The following is a 9,794-nucleotide window of genomic DNA, read 5'->3' as shown; positions in this document are numbered from 1 at the left end:
ATTTTTTCTTTTTTTTTTTTTTGAGAGAGAGAAGGTGCAACCGAGTGAGGGGCAGAGAGAGAGAGAGAGATAGAGAATCCCAAGAGGGACAGAGGGAGAGAGAGAGAGAGAAGTGGGGCTCACCTGAAGTGGGACTTGTGCTCACCCAATGTAGGACTTGAACTCCTGAACCGTGAGATCATGACCTGAACCAAAGTCAGATACCTAACAGCTGAGCCACCCAGGTGCCCACGCATTTTTCTGAAAGCTGTCATGATATTTACATTATGTCACTGCAGTGGCCATTTTCTGGCAAGCCAGGAAGACCTGAAAATGGGCTCCAAAGTGAGAAAGCCTACAGGATGTGATGGGAGGTGGTGATCTACAGTGGCCTATAGACCTGGGAGCTGGGAGACCTTCTGGGTTGACACTCTTCTCTTAGATGTATGGCCTCTGTCAAACCTAGGCCTCGATAGTCTTCAGGAGGTCAAATGTCCTCAAAGTGGAGTCCCCAGACTCCATCAGTATCACCTGGGAACTGGTTGGAAATACAGATTCTCAGACCTTCCCTAAACCTACCGGATCAGAAACTCTGGGGGTGGGGTCCAGCCGTCTGTAATTTCACAAGTTGTCTAGGTGATTGAGACGTGCCGAAGTCCGAAAGCCTCTGGTCTAGCTCAGTGCTCCTTAAACGGCACTCTGTTTAAAAATCACTTGGGGAACCTTATTGAGAATGAAGGTCCCTGGACCCCATCGCAGAAGCTGTGATTGCGAAAGTCAGAGAAGCCCAGGAATGTGCACCCTGGGAGATTCAGGAACCATCGGCAGATCGTATGTGCAGTTCATGCACACGACGAGAGGTGATCGCTCAGGTCCCTGTCACAGACGCTGGCCTCTGATTCTGTCTGGTGAGGAGCTGTTGGTGGAATGAGTGGCAGAGGGTGGTCCTGGGGGTGCAGGTGCGAGGCTGGGAGAGGCCCTCAGGGGGACACAGTGCTGACCGCCGTGCGGGACAGGACCGGGAAAGGAAAGCAGTTCTGTGCCCGAAGTGGGACAATCTTTCCCCAAAATAGCCTAGAGAGGTACTAGGGGGAGGGTGTAGCACTTCTGCCCCTTTAAACACCCTTGTAATTTGCATTTAAAAATAGAAAAAAGCTCATGAATAATTTGTGAGTCATGAGCAAGCCCCTTCAAAATACAGTCATGAATAAAATATCCCGCTTTGCCTCCTCTAATGGCACCGGCCTTTGATGTTTTATTGATGGCTCGCCTGCCCTGAGTGCTGCCAGACTCTGGGATTAATTCATGCACTTGGGCCCTCGACCCTCCCAGGTTGGTGGCTTTGCCCTTGCTTGCTGGCTGGCTGGCTTACACATAAATACACCACCCTGTTTTAGACGGTTGGAAAGGGCTGCCTCAGATCCCTTTGGAACGACAAGCGTAATTACAGGACTGGGGGATCCCCTGCCCGAGGCCTACTGAGAGGGTAAGACCTAAATCACCAGAAGCCATTGTTTGTAGCAAGGTGAGTATTTAGAGCAGGTGCAGCTGTGTCTCCCATTTTATTGCTTCCCAGGAAGCCGGAAGGGAAAGCAGACATTAAGGAGCTGTAAATAATAATCTCCCCAAACCTGCACAAAGCGGTGCCCTGGGAGGCATGTGTCCCATCTCAACAGAGGGTCTGCCGTCCCCAGGGCCTGGGGGAGGCCGTGGGGGGGGGGGTGGATGCTGTGTGTGTGAAACAAAGGCGGAAGCCCCAGCAAAGGAGCTGGAGTGAGGGGCTTGTCTTTGCATCTATCAGACACCTGTCAGGTGCCTATTTTCAGGCAAGTCCAAAGGACTGCCTGGGATCTATAGCTGTCTACACAGGCATAGGAAAAAGTGGGGGAGGGCAGAGGAGGGCAACTTCATGGCTTTTAAAAATAAAAACAAACAAACCAACCTTATAAGAAGAAAAAATTCCATGCATGAAATGGACACTGGTGGTAAAGTGCCAAGACACCAGATGTCCTGACCCCAGCTTCCCAGAGGATGACCTGGGTGGGCTGGGAATTCACCCTGGGACAACGCGGAGTAAGATGCTTTGGGTCTGTCTGTGGACAGAGTGATGGTAGAGGGTGGGACAGTTTTGCGGTGGGAATTTGGGGACCCTACCCATGTCTTTGATTTAGGTCTCGGGCCATGTCCCAAGTTCGCTAAGAGAGATCGCTGTAAGAACTGAGAGGACTGTAACAGGTGGGGACAGAGCCCTTCAGAACCTCAGCCCCGTCAGAATGGACAACCGCAGTCACTCAACTGTGGATTCCAGTCTGGTGGTGACCAGAAGAGCCCAGGGACACTGGGGATATGGCAGAAACAGCTGAAGGCATTCAGACGGGGGTGGGGGGGTGGGGGGAGCACCCCGACAGTCAGAGACTGCGGTGGTCAATGAGGAGATCGCGTGAGCTCCCTTGGATCCGGCCACCCTCTCTGGCCCCTTCTCCCCCATTCGGTGACTGACTATGGAGTCCTGCACTGGATCCCCCAGGGCGAGGTCTCCTGTCGAGTGAACACTGGTTCCCATCAAGATGCAGAAAGAGGTCACAGAAGAAGACTGAAGCCATGCAGGAGCACAAGCCCTGCTGGAAAGAAGAGACCTGGGCAGACAAAGTTCATAATCCCCGCAACCCCCCCAGGGAGTCAAGGCAGCAAGGCCCTTGGGAGACAATGGGCTCTGTCCTGGTGGGGGCAGGCGGCACTAAGACCAGACCTTTGGCAGCTATCTGCCGGAAAACGGTCACCAAAATATACAAATCCCCTGCGGATTGTGATGTGAATGGCACCTCTAGGTTACGCAGCATGCGGTATGCAGCAGCCAGTGCCCCAGGCTGCCCTTCCAGGGGCCAGGGTATTTGAAGAGGATCAAGGCCTTGCGCAAAAGGACATCATGGCATTGCCCACTGTAGGTAGGAAATAGGTATTTTTTTTAGGGGGGTGTCTTAGTCTGTTTGGGTTGCTCTAGCAAATTACTACAGACTGGGTGACTTACAAACAACAGTATTTATTTCTCATAGGAGGCTCGAGAGTCCAAGATCAAGGTGCTGGCAGACTCAGTGTCTGATGAGGGCTGATTCCTGCTTTACAGACAGCCGTCTTGCTGTGTCCTCCCATAGTCAAAGGGACCAAGGAGCTCTGTGGGGCCTCTGGCATAAGAGATCCGCCCCATTCATGAGGCTCTGCCCTCATGTCCTTCTTACCTCCCAAAGTCCCCCTTCTCTTAATGCCATCACATTGGGAGTTAGGATTTCAACATACGAATTTTGGGAAGACACAAACATTCATTCAGTCTATAGTGGGGAGTGGGGGTGATTGTGAATGCTGGCAGTGGGGTTCCCTGGGGCCCCTGGAAGAAGACCACGGGTGTCATTAGATGCGTCTAATGACAAGAATGCAGCCTGGGGGATAGAGGTCTTCACTGGTGATCTGGTTCATTTATGCTGCTCCTTGGATCAAGGGTCAATGGCAGTCTCTGAGTGTAGACCCAATATTCTGGTGTGGGAGTGATGGTATGGCAAATTTTAAAATGACTACAGAACTGTGTGTGTGTACGTGTGTGCGTGTGTGTGTGTGTGTGTGTGTGAGAGAGAGAGAGAGAGAGAGAGAGAAATTGCGGTTGTAGCCTTGAATTAAGAGACACTTGAGCACCAAGGAGCTCACAGGAGGTAAGAATAGCTCATTGCTGTCTTGTGCACACAGTGTGGGAGACAACACAGAGCTACTGACTGCTGAGACTCAGGAAAGGCAAACCCCGCAGAAAAGGCAAGTGGGAAAAGAGGAAATGTTTCCAGGCCGGAGGAGGGAGGAGACAGTTCCATTTGCTCATCCAGCCTCTCAGCCAGTGTCTAACAGAGCACCTTCCTCTGGAGCCTTCTCCCGCCGCGTGCAGGACTCGTACAGCAGGCACGAAGGGGGCCCGGCACACGGCCCTGCAGGCAGGTGGCTGGGAGGTTAGCATAGCGCGGCCACTTAGCCACTTACCGTGTGCTCTGGGGCGAGTCCCCCACCCCCGCCCCGGGCTAGCCAGCCTCAGCTTCCCGACCTGTAAAATATGTAAAGCGGTCATTCTGTTACTTGGAGGGTTGTCCTGAAGGCAGAAGGAGGGGCAGCTGGCGCTTGCAAAGTCCAGCAGGCGTATTTTTCAGTGTTTCTTGAAAAGGAAATACACAACACCGGTATGAAAATCAATGTAAAATGTGGGTATGTGTGTATATATTAAATATGGTGAGTTAGAAACTTTTTGAAAGGACGTCACACACACACAGAAACAAATCGAATATAGCGAAAGGTTATCTTGCAGAAAAACAAGAAATAGGTTCTCTTCTTGCCCTGTTCTCACTTCCCAGCTTCCTTCTCCCGCGAGATGATCAGGTTCCCCCTCCTGTTTGGACCCTCCCTTACTTGGCTCTTGTGCTTCAATCACCTCAACCTCCAAGATTTTCTATGCCGCTTCTCTTGCCTGAGAGGCACTTTTACAGAAAACACGATTTGAAATGTCTAACACATAAATAAGCGTTCTCCACATTTGTTCTACAAAGGATTTGTTTTCTCACACCCTGGCGCCCCAGACAAATAGATCCGCCTCGCCGGCACCTTGGATGGCCGCTGGCGTGTTTCCGCGTGATGGCCAGGAGGCGGGAGCCGGAGCGTGAGGTGTGAACGACAAAGGCCACGCGGGAGGGGCCTGGCGGGAGGCTGTGGCTGCACCCTGGCCGCCCCCTCTTCTCACTAAATTGCGACCTGCACTGGTAATTGGCTCTTGCGAAGCAGTCTGTGTGTTGGTGGCATTTGAGAGTAGACCCTGGGCTTCTAAAGCAGCAAATACTGTGGCTAAAATCTCACGTTGGCAAAAGACAGGTGCGCAAAGCCACTGGAAATTACCTTTCTCTCTGGGCCCCTAAAAACGGTGCTGATGTGGATTCCTGCTCAGGTTTATCTGCAGGCACTTAGCACCAGTCTGAAAGCCACCACCCCCCCCCCGCCCCGCCCCCACCATGCCCTAGCCCCACCAGGGAAAGGCCAAGCCATGTGACTCCTGCTGGGTCCCCATGAAGACTGAGGGCTGGGCTGTGTTCAGTTGATTCCAGCTCCGGGGAGCCTCTGCCCCCCACCCCCACCTCCCCAAAAGGATCTCAAGTCCCAGGCCAATGGGGGATGGGACACACTGACTTTTCCCTTTCTGCAGGTCTGTCCGCTAGCTCACAGACAGACGGGAAGGGAAAGTTACTCCGAAAAGGAACTCTTTTGCTCCAGGGTGGACGCTCCCTCCACGAGGCTGCAATAACTACCCTCAGAGCTCTCGGCTCTAGGGAAAGCGGTGATCTTGGAATCTCCTATCCATGCACCCCGCGACCATCTATTCTGGGGTCCTGGGAATACGGCATTGCTCCTGACCTCAGGAAACAGTGAGCAAACTGCAGAGCAGCCGATGTGGGTGTGGCTGGAAGACCGAGCTCCTGCAGCAGGACCTGGGGGCAAGAGAGGGCGGGCGTTGGCACAGGGACAGCTCATGCAGAGTCGCCAAGAGAAAATAGCATGACCTGCTTACGGTCCTGGCCAGATGTCCGTGGCCTTTCCACGGCCCCCCATGTCCCATGCTTGCTTCTCCTTATTCCTTCCTTCCTTTTCCCAGTACGGGTTCTCAACTCACCTCCCTCAGAGACTCAGGAACTACTGAAGAATTGTCATGAGGAAATTGGCTACCCGGCCAGGACATCCCCACCTCTGATGAAGACCAGTGGGCAGTGTGGGTTCAGACTCGGCAGGGCACTCCCATGAGTGAGACCTGGTGACTCACATGAGCCAGACCCGGCAAGCTGGGTCTGAAAGACAAGACTCGCTCCACTCTCACCCCACTGGCCTTCTGGATTTCCCCAATCATGTCCAATTCAGGCTCACTCCAGCCTCAGGGCCTTTGCACTGCCGGTTTCTTCTTCCCGATAAACTCCTTCTCTAGGTATCTGCATGACACCCACTTCTTTCAAATCTATGTTTAAATGCTACATTCTCAGTGAATCTTCCCTGACCATCCTATTTAATTTATTTCTAAAATAAACTGTTTAAGTTTATTTACTTATTTTGAGAGAGAGAGCACAAACTGGGGGGAGGGACTGGGGGGGGGGAGAGAATAAAACCCAAGCAGGCCCTGCCCCGTCAGCAGAGAGCCCGATGTGGGGCTTGAACTCCCGAACCACGAGATCATGACCTGAGCCGAAATCAAGAATCGCACACTCAACCGACTGAGCTACCCAGCTCCCCCCCGACCATCCTGTTTTAAACCCATCAATCAGTATTTTCATTTCCTGCTATATTCTCCTCCAGAGCACTTAACACTGACATAGCCTGTATCTTGCTTACTGATTTTATTATCTGTCCCTCCCCAGCCCCCACCTAGAATGTAAGCTACCGAAGGCAGAGTTTTGCCTGCCTTGCCCACTGCTGGGTCTCCCACACCTAAAGCAGTGCCTGGCACAAAGCAGGGGTGCCCTGCACGTTTGTTGGATAAATAATGAAGAAATGGGGGTTTCTGAGGGCCGAATAGTTGGACTGAAGGGAGGTTCATCTTGTACTTCTGCTGAGGGGTGCTGCATGGCCGCTGTGGATTGCAGGAGGAATCACTGGGAAACTCCTTTGCTTGGTTTCCAAGCCCCTGCTCCCTTAACTCTGGGGCCCTTGTCCTCTTTCACAGAGGCCACATCCCCCTCCCAGACTCTGGTCATAGGCTTCCTCTCAGGCTCACCTGGAGACTTGGCACTAGGGTCCTCTTCATGTCCGCACAAAGTAGACCCTCCCAGGAGGTTTGCTCACCTGGATGGGCCCCCCTCCCTGTCCTCGCAGGGGCTGCCTCCCCACAGGCAGTATTATCCTAGCGTGATTTGGCAAGAGAGGTGTTCAACGGAGATAGAAGCACGTCCTTGTTCACAGTCTCTGGCTTCTGCCTGTCTGAACTCACCAGCAGGGAGATCTTTCACTAGAGGGAAGCTGGGGTCCCTGGTCAGCTTTGTTGGTGTTTTATCTGCTGCTTTGGCAGTGGCCCCCCATGCCCCTGGGATCCCAGGCTGTCTGGTTCCCGAGCGACTCAGCGCCCCAGACTCGCCATCCAAGTTCTATTTTCTCCTAAAAGGCACTGCTTCTCCTGGGGTGGGGGGACCTCTCTTAAAGACATGGGATTTTGGGGGGGGGTCCTCTTAGCCATCAGCTTAATACTGTGAAATTCAGAAGAAATAGCCAAAGTCAACTCAGAATCGTCCAGGGACAGGGGCACCTGGGTGGCCCAGTCGGTTGAGCGTCCGACTTTGGCTCAGGTCATGATCTCATGGTTTTTGAGTTTGAGCCCTGTGTCGGGCTCTGTGCTGACAACATGGAGCCCGCTTTGGATCCTCTGTCCCCCCCCCCCACCCCCCGCCTCTTAAAATAAATAAATAAGCTAAAAAAAAAAAAAAAAGAAAGAAAGAATCGGCCAGGGACAAACTCTCCAGCCTGCTGTGTTTGCAGCTGCCTTACGGACCCCTCTATCTGGGGTGGGAGAGGGGTGTTAGGAAGAGAAGAAAAATTCCCCACCAAGTACCATTTTTCACCCTCTCAGAATCTTAACAAAGGATCCCTATAGCGCTGGTTGGAGCCCATTTCTCTCTGTCTTTCCTCCGTGGCAGGAAAATAATTGTCTCCCGTCACCTCAAGGTAGATCATCTCGCTAGAGCGAACCATCACTACACTTCAGATCGCCCTGCTGGGTGGGGACACACCCAAGTTCCAGAACCTTGTGGATAGACTATTTTGCGTCTGTGTCAGGCTCTGGACGTGAATTTTCAGTTTGGAAACCCTGATCGTCATGATTCTAGCATCTCCCCCCCATGACTCTTATTTATTCCGAGATTTGTTTCACCCTGTGTCGCGGTTCCTTCTCTGTCCTGCCCCATCAACATGAGACTTGCCCGGCTTCCTCCATGTTGACCCTGGACGTATCACGCATCTTTGTCTTTTGGGTGGTTTTGTCCAACTTGCCGTGGAATCTTGATGGTGAGGAGCTGTAGAAGCCGGGAAAGGACACTTGTGTGCACCCTCCAGGCCGGGAGGGTGGGCGACAAGGTTACTTACTGTCTCCCTTGTTGTTCTAAAGTCTCTCATCCTGACCCTGGGGAGAGGAGCGCGGGCAGCACCTGGCGGCGCTGTGAACCGCTTCAGAAAAGAGAGAATCCCTCTTGTCTTGGGAACACCACAAACTGAATGGCTTAAACAACACACATTTATTTCTCATGGCTCTGGAGGCTGGAAGTCCAAGGCCGGGTGCCCGCATGGTGGGCTTCTAATGAGGGACTTCTTCCTGGTTTCCTTACATGATGGGGAGAGAGACAGAAAGAGAGAGAAAGAGAGAGAGAGATTGAGAGAGAGGAGAGAGAAAACACACAAGTGAGAGAGCTAGGGTCTTTTCATCCCTTCATAAAGGCTCCTTCCCCATGACGTCATCCAAGCCTGATCACCTCTGCAAGACCAAATACCCCCCAAACCTAGTTATACCCCAAGGTCTCTAAATACCACCACTTGGGGTATAGCCCTTCGACATACGCATTTTGGCCAGGGGGAGGGGGTGCGGGGGACACAGTGCATAGCACCTTCCTGCCTGTAGTTTGCATCTTCTCAGCTTTCCCAGAAGCTGAATTCAGTCCTATTTACTAGCTTAGACTGATGGGCTCGGTACCAGCTGCCTTTCAGGCCACTGTGACACTTTCTTTCTCTTCCGCAGTGGGTGTTCTCCAATGGCTGAGATAAAAAGGGAAACCACAGGCCGGGAATGGAACAGTAAATCCATTGGTCGTTCACAGCCACACCCACACCCCGGGGATCTGTCACAGGACTGTCCTTTTCTCCACACAGAGTGCTCGGAAGTTCCTAACAAGGACCGTGCTCCAGAGTTCCCCCAGCACGTTCAGTGTGGCTGTGCACGTGCTTTCGTAGAATACCTGAGAAGCGGGCTTGCTTCAAATCCGATTTGAATCAGATAATCGGTTTACAGACAGAAAATATATACTGTTTTAATTTTTCCAACGTTGAGCAAGGATTGCTTTGGGAGCTGCGTGCAGCATGCTGGAAAAAGAACTCCTTTTAATTATATTTATTTACTTAATGAATCACACAGATCGTAGGTAAGTGGAGTGTTGAGGCAGCCTGTGGAGTTGCCCGAAAGCGTCATTGACACCACGCCTTATGACTGAGAATGTAATTTCGCACCCAGTCTTGTCTCCTATTTGCAGGGCCCTTGGTGAGGTGCTGTGCGCCTAGGAATGCTGGGTCTCCATTTGGGATCTTCTGCCTTCACACCCTGTGCTCATTGCCAGGGCATCGGGAAAATCATACCGTGGAGTCAAGAGAGCCTCCTTGGAGTTCACACCCTGACACTTAGTGGCCATGTGGCCCTTGGGAGTCACTTAACCTTTCTTAGCAGTGGTGAATGATGGCTTCGTGCATCGCTCCAGATAGGAGACCGTCAACCTGAGAGTGCTTCAGAATGTGTGAAGTGTGGTCCTCAAGGCTTACATGTCCCAGGATGCCTGTTGATGCAGAGATTAAATGGGAGAGGCTCTAATTCCTGTTTTCTTAGTAAGTGCAACTGACAGCTGTTTCTTGGTATATGGCCCAGACAGAAAAGCACCTGGAAGCTGGTCTTCCAGAATTCTTTTAATTTTTTTTTTAACGTTTATTTATTTTTGAGACAGAGAGAGACAGAGCATGAACGGGGGAGGGTCAGAGAGAGGGAGACACAGAATCCGAAACAGGCTCCA

Source organism: Felis catus, chromosome F1 (genome assembly GCF_018350175.1).
Source record: "Felis catus isolate Fca126 chromosome F1, F.catus_Fca126_mat1.0, whole genome shotgun sequence".
Classification (NCBI taxonomy): Eukaryota; Metazoa; Chordata; class Mammalia; order Carnivora; family Felidae; genus Felis; species Felis catus.
Note: the sequence above shows the minus strand (reverse complement) of the source record.